Source organism: Corvus moneduloides, chromosome 20 (assembly GCF_009650955.1).
Source record: "Corvus moneduloides isolate bCorMon1 chromosome 20, bCorMon1.pri, whole genome shotgun sequence".
In the NCBI taxonomy this organism is placed as follows: domain Eukaryota; kingdom Metazoa; phylum Chordata; class Aves; order Passeriformes; family Corvidae; genus Corvus; species Corvus moneduloides.
This window is the reverse complement of record NC_045495.1, coordinates 7,650,038-7,666,384: the sequence shown is the minus strand read 5'-3', so window position 1 is coordinate 7,666,384 and position 16,347 is coordinate 7,650,038. Positions and strand designations below refer to the sequence as shown.

The 16,347-nt window shown below is 43.3% G+C and overlaps 1 protein-coding gene across 2 annotated transcripts in view; it reads left to right on the top strand.

The window, feature by feature from the left end:
* The window catches only part of MYBBP1A (MYB binding protein 1a), a 59,229-nt gene that overhangs the window by 26,723 nt on the left and 16,159 nt on the right, over positions 1-16,347 (top strand). The gene's annotated exons all lie outside the window — the stretch shown is intronic.

The window sequence follows — 16,347 nt, the reverse complement described above, 5'->3', positions numbered from 1 at the left end:
TACATCCAGGCAGATCTGAGAACTTTCCCTTGCAGACAAAGTGCTTACACCAGAGTAAAGTGTAGCTACCATTTCTGGAGTGCAGTGACCAGACACATACCTGTCACACACCTGAGGGGCTCAGGTACAAATGGCAGCTGGGGAAACAGACCCCAGTGATAACTGGTATGGGAAAATGACAAGCCATCACAAGTGGAGCTTGCATTTTCCCTTTGAGTTGTCCTGGCGCTAGTGAATTGTGGTAAGTGTCTGGCGCAGATGATCTCACTGGCAGTGCAGTTAGCTAGCAGAACGTGTGTGGTGCTGACAGGATGGGGGAGGCTTGTGCTGTTTCATGGACAAAGGATGTTTCTGTCAGCCTGATGCCTTCCACAAACACTAAACATATTTTCTCAAATTCTGTTTGGAAAAAAATGTGTGTGAGCTAGTCCTCACTTCCTCTTTTCTTAGTGCAATTTGTTCTTACTGCTACAGTCGCTTTCCAGGAGTCCTTGACCTTCAAATTACTTCCTTGTGCCTTGTTTCAGTGGGTGCAGTGTTGCTTTTTCAATATGCATAAAAGCTTGGTTTTTAAGTTTGTGCTGATGGAACATAAACCAGGGATCAAGATGTGTTTAATTTGATGATTATTGTATGACTCAGCTACATACCAGAACCCTCCTGAGCCTTAGGTGAGGAATGTCTTCCTGGTTTATTTTTAGCTGTATTGGTCTGATGAGCAGAGCTACAGTAACATCCAATTCTGTAATTGTGCAGTCCTGGGCTGTCCCTGGGCTGATGCTGTTGTAGCACAAACCCCTCAGTGCTGCACTGGTAATTGTGGTGAGGTTCTCACTGCAGTATCCCCCCATTCTCCTATACGAGAACTGGATGAGTCCATGAACTAATGTTTCTACCCTAAAAACTCCCTCTGTGAGCCTGAGGATCAGGTGAAGAGGGAAAATGTGTGACTCGTTGCATTGCAGTACCCAGGTGTGCTGCTGATGCAGGCTCCTGCAGGCAAGGGCACCTGCCAGCTCCCAGCTGGAAGCAGGCTGAAGTGCAGCCTCTCTCAAGCCTGGCCTGGAACAGCTGTGCTTTTCCCTGAGAAGTCCAGCTTGTTGGCCAGCAGTATTGGAATCAGTTTGGAAATGAGCACTAATAAATGAAGCATCACTACTGCCAGGAGTAAGTAAGGTGTTGTCTCCATCTTGCTTGTAGCAGACACTTGAAACCTCTTCTAGTCTGTAACTTTTTCCTAGGATTTACAGAAATGATTTAATATCCATCCCTTGTTCTTTTCCTTTGAGAAAGGCACTGCGAGTGAACACAATTGCTAAGAGCCTCTGCAATTACTTTTGCCCTGTGGTCACACATCAATTTGAATACATTCCTGCCTTCTTATTTACAGTCAAAGCTATATTGATCGAGGATGTTGCAGTAGCTGGAAGCATAATGAGGCTGTATTTGTCCATGAAGTGAGTTTATTTTCTGTGATTTGGCTGGAATTCTGCAGAGCTGATGTAAGTGCAGAGCTGTCATGAAGCTAATAAAAGTCATTTTACTTAGTGTGGAAATGAGAATGGGCACTGGGACAGAGTTCAAAATGTCATCTTATGTCATACAGATTCATTAGTATTCCAGAATGTGTTTTGATAAAGCTGTCTGTGACAAGGAACCCTTTAAGATCTATCTAAGAGAGAGTGTATTTTAGGTAAGTTGCTAATTAATCTTGGTGCTTTGGCAGTCTCCCCAAAGGGATCAAACATATATAGACGTAATTTTACAGAACTGAAGCAAGTCTGTGCCAGAGCTGCCATCACCAGAAGAGGAAAATATGATCCCAAAGTCCTGCCAAAGACGTCTTGGCTGGTTGACAGTTGTCCTTCTGAACAGTTTATGTTTGATGTAAATATCTAAGTTAAAAAGTAATTAAACTTTAATACAGCAAGAGCAGTAAAAGTGCTGCAAAGCCTCAGAAGCCAGCATCCCTCTGTGTGAGTGTTTGGGAGTATTTCACTTCATGCTGGGGGAGATGAATGGATCCCCACATTAATGCACTGTGGCCTGCCTGCGTGCTCACAGATAGCTTCCAGCAGGTGGTAGAGGAAGAGCTTGTTATGGAACATTTTGCATAAGCTGTTAGTAAAAATGAAGCAGAATAAACCTTCCCAGATAAGAACCAGCACCAGTTCAGCTCTACCTGCTATGCATCAGGAATGAGCACTGGGCAACTGGTGGGAGCTGAGCAATAGGCCATGAGTGAAAGGCTCTGTTCCTTCAGAGCATCCTCTGTTGGCACAGGTCAGACACCCTGTGCCTGTGTCCTCCGTAGAGGTGTCACAGGTGGACAGGCCTTCAGAGGGTGAATTGTCCACAGGCAGTGAGATCCAAGGGATGCAGTGCTGGAGAGGCTGTTGCCTGTAGAATCCATCCTTTTCAATATGTGCCCTCTCCTCAATGGAAAGAAACAATTTGCAGCTGGAAAATCTACATCAAATTGAACATGCTTTGGCTGCAGTCAGTGTCCTGTTCCTGTTTTGTGCAAGGTGATGGTCAAGGAGAGTCAATGTTTTGCAAGGTGAAGCTGAACTATGGATGGGCTCTTGGGCATTTTTGATCTATTTCATCAGAGCCAGCAAAGCCCTGTGACACGGACTAGCTCTAGGTATGTAAACTGTCCGCTGAAGTTGAATGGGAAGCAGTTGAATGCTTAAGTGCTTTGCTGGGTCAGGGCCAGAGTGCTCTACGTTTTTTTGTGGAGATTTTTAGTTCCCAGATCTTTAGGATGGCTGTGCATGTGGATTATTGCATCCCAGCCTTTCATTTTTGAGAGTGTTTCTTACACGGGGATTGCTCGAAGAAACCATTTTCCTTTGGTGAGGAGGACATTGACAGCATCTATAAATAGTCTCTGATCTTCTTTGGAAAGGTGTCTGATGCCACAGCAAGACGTGTCTCCCTGAGGAATTGCTTTCTAAGCTGTGTTTCTCTCTTACTTGTGTGAGATGGTTGAAAATTTTTCTGTGTAAATTTTTCAGGTCCTCCTGACTGCATTTAAGCTGAGTGCTCGAAATTCCACGGCATGAGTTTTCACTTGTATTTGCATTGAGAACTTGGTGTGCTCATGGTGAATTTCAGCTAAATGTGGGACCCCTGTCACTGAACCTGCAGGGTCTCTTGGGAGCATCATGCATGTTGTAAGCTGCTTATGTTTGTTTATTTTTCCTTCACACAGGTTTTTTTTTTGTTGTACTTCTTGGTGCCTTCTAATGGTCTCTGTGTCTTTTGCCAGAAGTGTCTAGCAGACAGATGCCTGCATTGCCCACAAACAGATCCATAGTGATACCAGGCATTAACTGGCTGGCACAGAGACACTGCCCTGTTATCAGCCCCAGTCTTTATATTCCACCATACTCAGTGCAGCACAAGCAGAACATGAAAAAGCTTCTGTTTGCCTCTTTATTGTGATACTGGAGATATAGGCTGTGTTTATTTTGCTCACTACTGTTCAGCTGATTGTATTGATGATCATATAGCAAATCCTCAGTAATGGAGGAAGCATTCCAGTCTGTTGCTGGGAAGAAATAAGAAAATTAAAAGGTCACATAACTTTCAGTTCTTGCCGTAGACACAGCTGCTGGTAAGAGCTGTCCAAGGAGAGAAGTGCTCCAGAGCAGTAACAGCCCTGTGTGTAGGATGGACTTGCTGAGTTAGATCTATACCATATTGCAGTGATTTTCCAACTGAGTCATTTCCTAGCCTACTAAATTAAACTTGCCATCTGACACATGGGTAGTTGATAGTTTTTAAAAAGTGAGTTGATAGTTTTTAAAGAGATTGAACCACCCAAGTGTGTTGTGTTCAGCCTGCCAAACACAGCCCCTTCCACAGTTTGAGGAGTAGATGTTTGTGTAGAGCAAATGGGAAAGGTTTGCGCAGAGACAAGGTCATTGCCATGTATTTAATAATGGCATAACAAACACAGGAGGGGAAGAAATGGCTGTGGCCTGATAAAACTAGCGACTCTCAGTCATACGGACTCAAGATACATTAATGTTACAAAATATAAAAAACCATCAGGATAGAATCCTGTTGAAGATCCGGAGAATGATTTATGTTCTGTTTACAGTGAGCTGTGGGATCTTGGTTTGGGAGTACTGGCAGGTGTGTTGGAAGGGTGTTTTGTTGGGAAGCGAAGAAAGATGAGGGCTTTTATAGCATAAAATGAAATGCCAGTCTGGGCTCTGCTCACTGACAACGATGTCCCCAGGTGGGAGGTCCATTTTTGTTGTAGTATGGGGGTGTGGGAATAGTGGGGTTTGGCTGCTTCTCTTTCTGCTTTCCCTTGGGACATACTAAAATGCCACTCTGCAAGAGCTGAAGCACAAGAAAGGAATTCAGGTTCCTCTGCAGAATTTCTCAGCAACCTCCACACACAACAGGGTCTCCAGCCCTGTCCCTCTTCCCAAGGGCACTGTGCCCTCTGTCTTGTCATCGTGCCTCTCTCAGTGGATTCTGCAAAATGAAAAGAGGTCTGCTGATGAGCATCCAAAGCAATGAATCTTCAAAGTTCAACCCAGTACAGTTTCCAGCTTTGTTTTTTTTTTTTTTTGCTTAGCAATGCTTTTTATTTCTGTATTCCAAGCTAACAATTTTAGTAACGTGTGAGTACCTTTTTTTTTTAAATACTGCATGAAAGCTATACTTCAGTGGTTGATGTTTGAGTGAATTGGAATTCTAATTTCTCATTATCTGCTGATATGAATGAAATATTCTCAAAAGATGAAAACCTTTGTCCTTGCAACATCAAGGCTGGTCTAGTGTATCGGGGGCAGAGCTGAAAGCACACAGTGCCTAGGCAACATGGGCTTTTTTTAAACGTGTGCTGCTCTTAAATCTCCTAAATTATTAAATTTGACTTCAGCAAAGTCTCTTTAAATATGCTGCATTATGCTGTAGCTGCCTTCTGAATTGCCTCAAGAAAATCCTATTGCGAGTCTCTCCTGAATTGAGGGCTTTGTTGTGCAGGGGAGACATCTGGCTTGGAAAGTATTGGGAGGAGCAGTGAGGGTGAGGCAACTGGGGGGACGGTTTTGGTCTTGGTCTTACCAATGTGTGTGAGTAACTTGAGATGTCAGTGGAGCCTCTTGGTGTTCAGTATTACAATATATAAATAATAAATAAAGTTAAATAGAAACTGACAAAATTAAAGCTTTGGGGATAGGTTGGTTTGGGTTTTTTTTCAAGAGGAAAACCAGAGTTGGGAGAAAGGAGAGTGTCCCAGATAATTTCCTGAGAGGTTTCTTGGTCATGTTTCTTTGAGCCTCAGATACTGGGATGTCCTTCAAGAGTCTTTGCTTTGATTTCTTAACAAAAAACCATTTCTTGCTCTGATGTTTAGAGTGAGAAACTTGTAAAAGCAAAGTAGAAATGCTCCAAAATAAACAGGGTCTTATTAAGAAACCAAATTGTTTTAGATTATTTTTTAAAATTGTGACTGTGTCCTTAATTTGGCAGAGAAGAAGGAAAATGGGCATATTTTCTGATTATTATTTTTTAATGTGGGAAAGGGAAGCTTGGTTGCATTGCAGGGTCCATTCCTGTTCTTTTCTCCCTGGTCTCAGTATGCTTTGTGGTACCAGTATTCCCCAGCAGCGTTTCACTCCTGTAGTTGGGCATTACAGGAAGAGCAAGAAAACATCAGAGCTCATGGATGCTAACCTGTGTTCTGCTGCTGATTTATCTTGTGTCCTCATGGCTCACTTAATTATGGCATCTTTTCATTTTCCAAGAATTTAGGGTAATAATATATTGACTTTTTTTTTTTTGGAGCAAAACATTAAGACTGATTGGCCTTTCTGATATGGTAAGTGGTTACCCCAGGGAGAAATGAAACTGTGTGTTGACCAAAGCAGCAGACCAATATATGGATTGTGCTGTATGGATTGCTGTGTCCCAAGGGTCTGCCTGTTGGCCTCCGCTGAAAGAAGAGCACAAGGTTTTTCCCAGCCCTGAATGCTCACCATTTGTTGTATGCAAATGAAATACTCAGAGCTGGTATGTAATACCATCAGCCAGGCCTGGCCCAGGGGTCCTGTGTATTATTTTATATGCTCATTGTTTTGACTGCACAAATGTCCTGCAGACCCTTTATCTGAGGCAGAAAACCTGCCAGTGCATCCCACTATTTACCATGTAGGTATCCTCTAAAAAACTGCACTGTCAGATCTCTCTGTGTGTGCTGACTCCTCTCTACTCCCTTTAAAATATAGCAACTTCTTATTTGTATCACTATGTCTTGTTAGACTGTGGTGACCAAAGGAGGAAGCTTTAATTTTTTTTTTTAAATTATTTTTTTGCCTCTCCCAGCTGCCAACAGAACAGTGCTGAAGGAAGCAGCTGTACCTGTGCACACTTGTATTGGGCACGGATGTCCTGCTGCAGTGAGCAGACTCTCCCAAATGGGCCCCTCTGGTTAGGCAAGTGCAAGTTGAGGCTTTTCCTCTGGCAAGAACATCCTCCAGAGCACTGTTTGCAGGGGAACCAAGCATTGAAAAAGTGCATTCCTTGGCAGCAGTGAAGAGAATGTGATTTGCAGGGTCCCTGGTTAAAAAAAGTACTAGGGCATAAAGAAACCTGTGAGTGAATGCTGTATATATGGTCTGCAGGTTGTATATGTAATCTGCCAGGACTGCTAGTCCTGGGATTTCTGCTGTCTCAAGTGCATTTGAAACTCATCTGGTGTGACTGTGTCAGTGAAATCAGTGAGTATCTTTACCTGTAGGGTCTAGACTGACACAACTTGTGTGGTGCAGCTGCATTATATAAAGGTGGTTTGTGTGGGGTATAGCTCAATCCACATTTTCAGCCAGATTGAGCAGCAGTGGTTAAAGTGCTTGTCATGCTATAGCCATTTTCAGGTTGTGGAGGAGGATGTGCCAGTGTAACTAATGGGATAAACTTTCTGTGGTCTGGCAAGTGCTCAGTCACAGCAGAATGAAGTGAGCAGCTTGTTTGATCAATGAACTGCTGCTCTTCAGAGCCTTGGGAATAGTAGTGGAATCATACAGGTTGCTTAACTTCTCCTTGCTACTGCCTAGAGCAGGACATCTGAGCCATAGGTGAAGAGGTGTATGAAGGACAATAGAAATAGGAGAGGGCAGTTTGCAGGAGGGGTAGGAAGATGGAGATTTCTTCACAGCCAGTTTTGTCTCTGCTTCCAGGGAGCTTTGTTCTTTTTCAGAAGAAAGGTAGCAAAACCTGAAACTCAAAAGTAGAGTATCCAAAGTGGGCACCAAGGTCTGATCTAGCTCTACATCCTGTGCTTTTCCTCTACTTGGAAGCATTTTAGCCAGAGATTTTCACCATCCCTGAGTCTTGGTCTTGAGCCTCTCTCATGGAGGTGAGGGATCCAGTTCACCTGCTACCTTAGGAGATGATGAGCAGGCGATTGCTTTTCCATTTCTTCCATTGCTGAGATAGTGACTGGGAAGTTGACCTGCACTGGGAAATACTGGGATGTATTAAACAAAAATCAAACTGTATCAAACAGTCCCAAGTGGACACGAGCCCCCTTTGGTTTGCAAACTGCTGATCTGCGTGTTAAACCAGCCAGAGAGAGGGAGGGGTTTAGGAATAAAAGTTAAACCCACAGAGTTTATTACAGAGTTTCTTCATCATTTTTGTGCTCAAGAAGGCCTAAACAGATCATTTATACGATGGTGATGGTCAAATGAGCAAAACATTCTTGAATGGCAATTATTTTCAATGTGCTAATTATATGTAAGCTGTTGTGAGTGGTTTAAAGGTTCCTGCCAGATCTATGGAAATCTGCATTTTTACTGGGAAGGAAGAACAGGTAAAAGTGCCTTAAGCTGGGCTGCAGTGCAGGTTGGCTTGTTCTGAACCACTGAAGATTGCAAGAGCTTGATGACGTAGGATGTTTGGTGGGAGTACACGGAGGTTGCCTTTATCATCCCAGGTTGTAAAATGTGATTTAGGTGTCACTTAAATGCTTTACATGTTATAATTAACCAGCCTTGCAAAATTTTTCTCATCCATTTGTCACAGGAACTTAATTTAAGCAGTAAAACATCATTTGTTTTCATCACTTTTTAGCAAGGACAATTTTTTTCCTGAGCTCATAAATCTCTTACTTGGTTTTTTTTTGGCAAAGCCAAACTGAGGGAGGAACCTACTTTCTGACCCAGAGTGTGATGTTTGGAGCACTGTGAAGGTGTGGGAGCTGGGGATGGTGGATGATGGCTGGGGATTTCTGCTCAGTGTTTACTTCTGCATTCTTCTATGATCTCTGTTTCTGGAGCAGAAGGACAGACCTGGAAACTGTCATCTGACAGTCTGACAGCTTCTGTGCTGGCCAAGTTGTGTCCTGCTGGTGCTCTGCCGACCTTAGAGAGCAATATCACACCTTGTCAGGGCTGGCTGAGGGAACGCCTTGAAGAAGCCATTTCATTAGTCTGAGGACACTGGGTTGTAGCAGGAATTGCTGAATTCAACTCCAAAGCCAGGTGATCATACAGAAGATGTTTCCATGGTCTTTGTGGGCAGTGTGAGCTCTCTCTGACTGCTTTCAGGCACAGGAGTCTGTCTAGTGACTGACAGTGTCCTTGTGCCAGGCAGGACAGAGGAGCCAGCCAGGAACAAGGTGCAGGAAAGGCTCTCCTCGAGTCCCCTAATCAGTGGGATAACAGGGTAAATTTGGGGTAAAAGTTGATGTCCAGTTTTTAAACCAAGAAATAGTTGTGTTGTTGCTCAGATGTCCTTGCGCAGGCAGTTCTGCACAGCTGAACATGCCAGGCACATTCTCATAACCATGCATGAACAGAAGATGAACATGAATAGCCACATTCTCCTAACAGTCCACTTATCCCCGAAGGTGTGAGCACTTTTCACACTGAAACCTTTTAGACAGCTACTAAATGGCAATCTCTTACTGTTTGTGTGTGCCTTGTTTCAGTGGTGGTGAGGAGGGAAAATTAGTTTTTGTTATCAAAAAGTAGTTTTCTTAAGCCACAGCCAGGGCTTTGTCTTATCCTCTCTCCCCGTTGGATTTGAAGTATGTATGAATCATGTCTGTGTGCACATGCTGTGTATGAGATACTGCAGTTACATCTTGGGGATTGAGGAAAAATGATTTGGCACAAACGTTTCTTAAGCACCACTCGCTTTCACTTTTTGTATCTAAAGCCTTCAAATAAGTTTTGTATGTTTTAAGTAAATAATTGGTGTTTGATGCTTGTTTAGCGAGGATACGTGTTAAGGATCTTGAAGCATAATTTCTTGTTTGTCCTTAAATTTGGAAAGAATCCTGTTCTGTCCCTCTTCTTGCCTCCCACTAAGGAGGCCATGGAGATGCTCCAAGGGCTGGAGTCCCTCTGCTCTGGAACCAGGCTGGAAGAGTGGGGGTGTTCAGCTTGGAGAAGAGAAGGCTCCAGGGACACCTCGGAGCCCCTTCCAGTGCCTAAAGGGGCTCCAGGAGAGCTGGAGAGGGACTTTGGACAAGGGCCTGGAGTGACAGGACAAGGGGGAAGGGCTTCCCACTGCCAGAGGGCAGGGATGGATGGGATACTGGGAAGGAATTCTTCCCTGTGAGGGTGGGGAGGCCCTGGCACAGGTTGCCCAGAGAAGCTGGGGCTGCCCCATCCCTGGAAGTGTCCAAGGCCAGGTTGGACAGGGCTTGGAGCAACCTGGGATTGTGGAAGCCCATGGCAGGGGTGGAACAGGATAGGCTTTAAGGTGTCCCATCCAGGCCAAACCATTCCATGATTGTATGGTATACACAGCATACATTGAACTGCCGTTGCCTCTGAACAGCCTGCTGGGAATTTGCTGTGTGGAACAGTTCCAATGTTGTGGATCTTATTGTCCCATCCCTCTCATAATTGGTCCTTTTGAATAACCTTCAAGGCTGAGTTTCTAACTCGGACTCAGCTGCCAAACCAAGATCAAACAGACTTGTAGCTCATGGGCTCAGAAATGCTCAAATGATGACTCAAATATTGGTTAAGAAATAAGAAGCCCTGAAACTCAGGACTGCTCCAGTGGAGCCTTTATCTCTATCCCACATCCAATGTGAATGTAAAAATAAAATAGTTTGACTGTATGAGCAGAAATGGGGGGGTAGATTGGCACTTGCTTCATGGCTTTGGATGCTCTTTGTTTTCATTTTAAAAAAGCTTTGACAGTAATTGGAAGAGGCTTTTGCTGTGGTGCTTTGGATCTCCTGCTCTGTAGTAATAAATGATAGGTTGTTCTCCTGTAACCAATAGCCCTGTAAGGTGGAGTTTTTGGGTTTTGGAGTGGGTTGGTTGGTTTATTTTGAACATGTAGTAAATTACAGGTAGCTGAGGAATTTATTTCACAGTTTTATTATTTATTAAAATTCAAACAAAACTTATTTATAATTTCCCATATTCTTGGCCTCTGTTCTTTTACCCAGCTTTCTTGGTAGCATTTGTCACAAATGCAGCATGTGATTCATGAGACTGCAGTCTCAAAGGGCTTGGGAGGAGAGAATTTCTAGAAGTGCAATTATTTTTTGCCATATCTCTGTTGCTGTACACGCTGAGAGTTGCTGTTTTATGCCTTGTGCTGGCACTGAGTCAGATGTGCTGGCAGGGCAAGCTCTGTGCCTGAAGGGAGGCATTAGTGCTCTGAAATACCAGTGGCCTCTGTGGTGTGATACCAGCTCTATATTTTTGTCTCCTGGACTTCCAAGAGCAGTGGAATGTTGATAGTACTAAAACTCTTCTTCACTTATAAAAATGCATTTGAGTTGCACAAACCTGTAATTTTCCAGGTAAAATGTTTTCTTTTTTAATATATATATACTGCATAAAGGGAATAAGAAGATCTTGCCACATTGGTAACATGTTTCATGTGGATAAACTTTGTTCATGTTGCAAAAACAACAGGCAGAAAGATGAGGAAAATCCATCTTTATGTCTTCTGTAACCATTTAAACTCCCCACTACTTCTCTTACAAAGTGTAAAGAGGTGTGATAAGCTCAAATACTGTCCTGGGTCAGATCTAATAAGAGTTTCTGTCCTGCCATGTGCTTGAGGCAAGCCAGGCAAACTTGCTGCCTCTTTACTGAAAGCTGGAAATGGCTGTCAGGGAATTTGGAAGGGTTACTCAGCTGTAGCCTGCAAACTGCTTAGGGATCACCCAGCAGAACAGCTGTGTGAAAACTCAGGGTTTGGTGTATCACAGTGCAGGCACATCTTAAGGTTCCCGCTCCTCTGATGGTGGCAGTGGTGGCTGCTGATTTCAGTGTCTTTTCTCTCAGGAGTGTGCCTGGGTGGCAGGTTTTTTCACTTGTTTACAAAGCCACCTCCAGCCACTATCCTAAACCACTTGGGACTGAAGAGTGTTTCTTTTTGCATCAGAAACAAGTGTCCCTCTATTAACAGAGTGCTTTTCTTTGGAAAAACAACTCTGAATTTAGGTCATGCCTTCATCTCTTCAGAACTGCAAACAGAATCTCTACAGTATTGCAAAGGCTTATTTGTTTTGTTCTTTCTGTTCTTTTTCACAGCAGTGATTGAAAGACATCTCAATCTGTTCCCCTCCATCCAGCTCACCTGGATGGTGACAGAGGAGAGCAACTTTTGACCTACCTGTGCTAGATAACCTGCTTTCAGTAGGAAAACAGTGGCTGGATGGGTAGGGGTTTAATCCATTACCATGTTTAATGGTTAGGCCAGATGTCTTGTCCTTCCCTGTGCAAGATAAAGTTGGGTTGTGTGCAGCCTCCACTCACACTCTTTTTTAGTATCTGGCTAAGGTGGGTGAGCACACCTGGGAATTACCAGCACATCTTGGTTACTGCAGTGAGCATGTTGCCTGTTTCAGAAAGAAATCACAACCGTTTGCACTGAATGGCATTTTGTGTAATCGTTGCAGATAAGAGAGAAATGAACAAAGCCACAGAAAATCTTAGGGTCACCACTGCCCTTAGTTACTGTTTGTTCTCTGCTCCCACGTGGACTGATAATGAGCCTTTCTGCCTCATTTAGTTGCATGCTTGATAGATGTATGTGGGAGTCTCTATGTGTATCTACTGTGCCTGCTTGAATAGACCTCCCTTGTATTTTTTTTTTCTACTATTTTACTGTTTTTACTACTTTATGGTCTTTTTAAAAACTGGCATTTAGGAGAAAATGTTTTGATTAGGGAACTGCGTGGCTTCTAGTGCACAGGATGCACTGCAGCATTCAGCTCCCTTTAGAAAAAGCTCTAATCTGGCTGTCAGCTGCTTGTAACTATTGTCACACATTCTCATTTCAGAGACTGTGCATGAGTGGGGATGACACCCCTCTTTTCTGAGCTGGACTGGAGTTTGGTAGCTGGGACTCTGAGTCTTCTGCTATTTTTGTCCATTTGTGAAGTGTTGATAATACTTGGCTCTCTCGTAGGGCTGTCAGGAACACAGCAGGCTTGATTTGGCACTGAGAAAATGGAGAGAATCTTCTATGATATTCTTGGGGACAGTATTGTTCTGCCAGCCTCCAAAATTGCCAAATACTTGTAAGACATTCCAAAATACCAGTGTTGCTGGGGAGGGCAGGAGGGAGAGAGACAACTGGCTTGTCTAGTAGTTGAGCTCCAGGTCCGTGCTGGGTTTTGTGGAAGTACTCTCCAAACTTCAAATTGCTGATGGTCTGTGATGTGATGGTAAAACATGCAGCTGGTCCCTGTATCATCTGTAAAAGACCCATCATGAACATATTAAGGGTAAGTTATGAGCTGTGAGAAATTACAAGGGTTGTAAGTGTTGATGGAAAAGATTTGAACTAGCTGGGGTGGCTTGGCTCCTCCTAAGGTGCTCTGTGTGTGGTCTTGTATTTCAAAAGTTTCAGTGAAACCTCTGCATCACAGAACAGAACATAGGTAAATTTTGTGACTATTCTTCATTTCTGAAAAGATCTTTCTGGATTGCTAGTATTGCCACTACTGTTTGGTGGTGCTCCAGTGATGTGTTTCCTGAAGTTGCTGGGGATGGGAAGATCCTCATTCCAGGAGATGGGTTGAAAAATCCTCTGAGCAGTCTCATTTTCTTTTTTAGGCTATTTTCATTAAAAACATTTGCATTCCCAAAAAGTGGGATGTGTTGAGATGGGTAAGAAAGTGGCTTGCAGTATCTCTGACTGGCCCTCTAAAGCAGGGGAGGGGTGATGAACATTCACTCCCATGTGCATGGATGTCACGCCTGTAACATGTCTGCTTTCAGCTGCATTGTGTCCATGTATTTGAGAAGATAAAACAAGGAAAATGAAATGTAGCGGCAGAGCTGTTTCTCTGCCCCCTCAAGGAAATGGTTCCTGAAGATCTGACTGACTTTGGGTCTTTCCTTTCTTATGCAAAGTGCTCATACTCTTAGCTCCCCTTATATTAGGTGGTAAAACGAAGCTTTTGTTACCTGGTGAAGCTCCTGAAGGTCGTGAAAGTGATTGCACTTTTGAGTGTTCAAAATCGTTTTTGCAAACCCTGCCAGGAGGGACTATTCTACCTGGAGCTATTCCATGCCCTCCCAGCCAGTGCTTTGATGTTTCTCAGCCCTGACAGATGAATTGTGGCTGAAAAGCCATTGCTGAGGACTGTTGCTTTCCAGGGGGATGGCAGCTTTGTGCTCTTGGTTGCTCGATTGTTTTCTCTGGTTACATTTCCTTGTTAAGCAATCTTCTGATGACATCCAGGATCCTTCTTCACGTGCTTATGGATGCTGTGAGTGACATGTGATGGTTGCACCACCTTCTAAAGAAAACTTGGTGCCCCTCCTAGTTTCGTTTGAACTTGCTGAGGTGGGATGGCATCAGCAGGAGGAGTGAGAAATGTTGTTTCTTATTGGGTTCACCCTTGGACCAGGACTGAAGAACTTGATTTAGTTTTGGTTCTGCCCCGATGTTTTTGGCTGAGTCCACTGATGTCAGTCCCTCTCCCTGTGGTTTAACTTTTGCTGTTGAGCTGTTCAGTTTGCTGTAAAAGGATAGGCTGTACAAGGCCTGTATGTTAATAACAGCTCTAGGAACAGGGAAATCATTGACTCTGGGATGAATATGATAACCTTAAAGTACAGCATAGCATGGTACTGACAACCCTGTAGTTATTAGTGTCATGTTTACTCTCTGACTGAGATGTTCTTAAGCCAAATTTTATTTCAACCAACAAGTAAATATTCTATTTTTGTTGTTTCAAATGAGAAAAGTTGTTTGTGCTTAGTACTAAATTATCATTATTAAATTAAACAATCAGGAAAAAGGATAATGTTGAGTAGAGCAATAGCAGTGTTTTAATTATGTGTGACTCAAACATATTTTCACTTTGCTGGAATCTAATACACAGGCTGGAGGCATGAAAGCTCTGAGTGTGACAAAGTTACTAAAGAGTGATAGCACCAGCCAGGATCCTCACATGATTGGGTGTTCTGACTTCCTCACTTATGTCACACAGAAGGGAATGCTCAGTGGTTTGGTTTTTTTTTTTTTCCTTTCTTTTAAAATACTTTTCAAGCTCAGTGCTTACCAAGGAGTAGGTCCCATTCAGGGACTGTTCTTCAGTGCACCATATGAGTCTCAGGTCTCCAGAGCTCCCATTCCTTTGGATGGCTTTGATTTCCTTCCAGTTCTTTTCCTCATTAATTTGCAGTGCTCCTACCCACTGCTGACTGGAGCAGTTCCTGAGCAGGCCCTTGTCACTGGTGCTTCTGGAGTAAACCTGCAGTCCTGAGATATCCCAGTATACCTTAACATGACCCTTCTCTCTGCTTTGCACCCATTTGCAGTATAAATGTGTTTGTAATTGTCAGAGAAGAGCTGGTGCCTGGAGGTTTGTGACCCTGCCTGGGCCTTTCAGAATGAATTGCAGTCTTTCATCTGCTCCGAGGGTCACATTTGCTTTGTAATTGCACTGAAGTGACTTTCCACTACATTTGGTACATGCATGCAGACATGCCATAATTTGTTCTGTAAGACACAGCCTCCCCATAATTACAAGGAATATGTAAGCCTACCTGCCTTGAAGATGGCATTAGGGTGTTTTCGCTCATTGAATGAGCATAAATCTTCTGACATGGTCTCATTGGTTCCCTGCTGCACTTTCACCTTCGAGTAAAGAACAGAATTTCTGTTTGGGTAATTCTCTTCACTGGCCATACTGGTGCAAACTGGAGGTAAGCTTACAAGGATGTGTGACATTATCTGTTGTGACACAGATACAAGTGCTGGTATTCTCCAGGGAGCAACCTGTGTTCCAGTATCCCATCTGTCCCAGAAGCCTGGAGTATGTTGTATAGGAAACACAGACCTCCTTGAGCTTGTGACGTGTTTGTTTGACTGCCTGTGACTCTGGCTGGTCGTGCTGCTCTCAGGGAATCCAGGGATTTCTTCTCTTTGCTCACTTTGAATAATTCAGTAAATAGTTCCCTAGAAGCGACCCAATAAAAGTCTGGGTCAGGTTTTAGCCTCCTGCTCCATGTTTTTCAGGTTGCTTCTTTTTGACCCAAGGAGTACCTGGAGGCCAGGTTGCATATCACCATGTTGCTTTTATCTTTGAGGTCTTAGACTTATAATCTCAATTATGTCTTTGATAAAGAGCTTTACAAACTTTGCTCATTTGTTTTCTGTGATATGTGGTTAAAGAACAGCAGCCGTTGCTTTTTTTGGATGAGATTAGCTCTTGTAATTCCTTCTGTTTTTTGATATTTGTAACTGCATTCAATTTTGGTCTGTGTGATAGCAGCTAGAGGCAACATTATTTTCTTTATATGAGTAGAATTTGCTCACTAACGCTGTGCTGCTACAAAAAATCCCCCCTTAAATCCTCTAAGCTATTTGTACTAATCCTCATTACTGTATTTCGTGCATTTTTATATTTTGCCTTTGCTGCATTTTTCTCTTGTACCTAAGAAAGCCTTTAAATAGGAATTCTGGAATAGAAAAGGATGTGTAAGAAGATTGCAGATTACTGTTGGTTTTCTAGTGGCCATTCTTTTCATTGCTGTGTTAATATAGAGGCTTAATGAACAAGTTTGACTCCAGGGCAAGGCCAAGTGCTGCTCTGAACTGCAATTCCCATCTAGTATTCCTCTGAAATGAAGCATTTGCTATCCTGCCAGCTTTTATTTTTTATTATTTGTGCCTACTGCATTTGTCAGGGTACGGTAAAGGGTGCAGTCACTCAAAGGTGCTGCCTCAAAACTTCGGGAGACCAGTAGTGATGCCCTTGGAGCAGTTGCTAATGCACATTTTGGATATTCATGCCTAAATCTAGAACTGTAATGATCCATTCCACTCCCCTTTGACCTTCTCTTTTTTATATGTTCATTCAACCAAAACCCACCACCC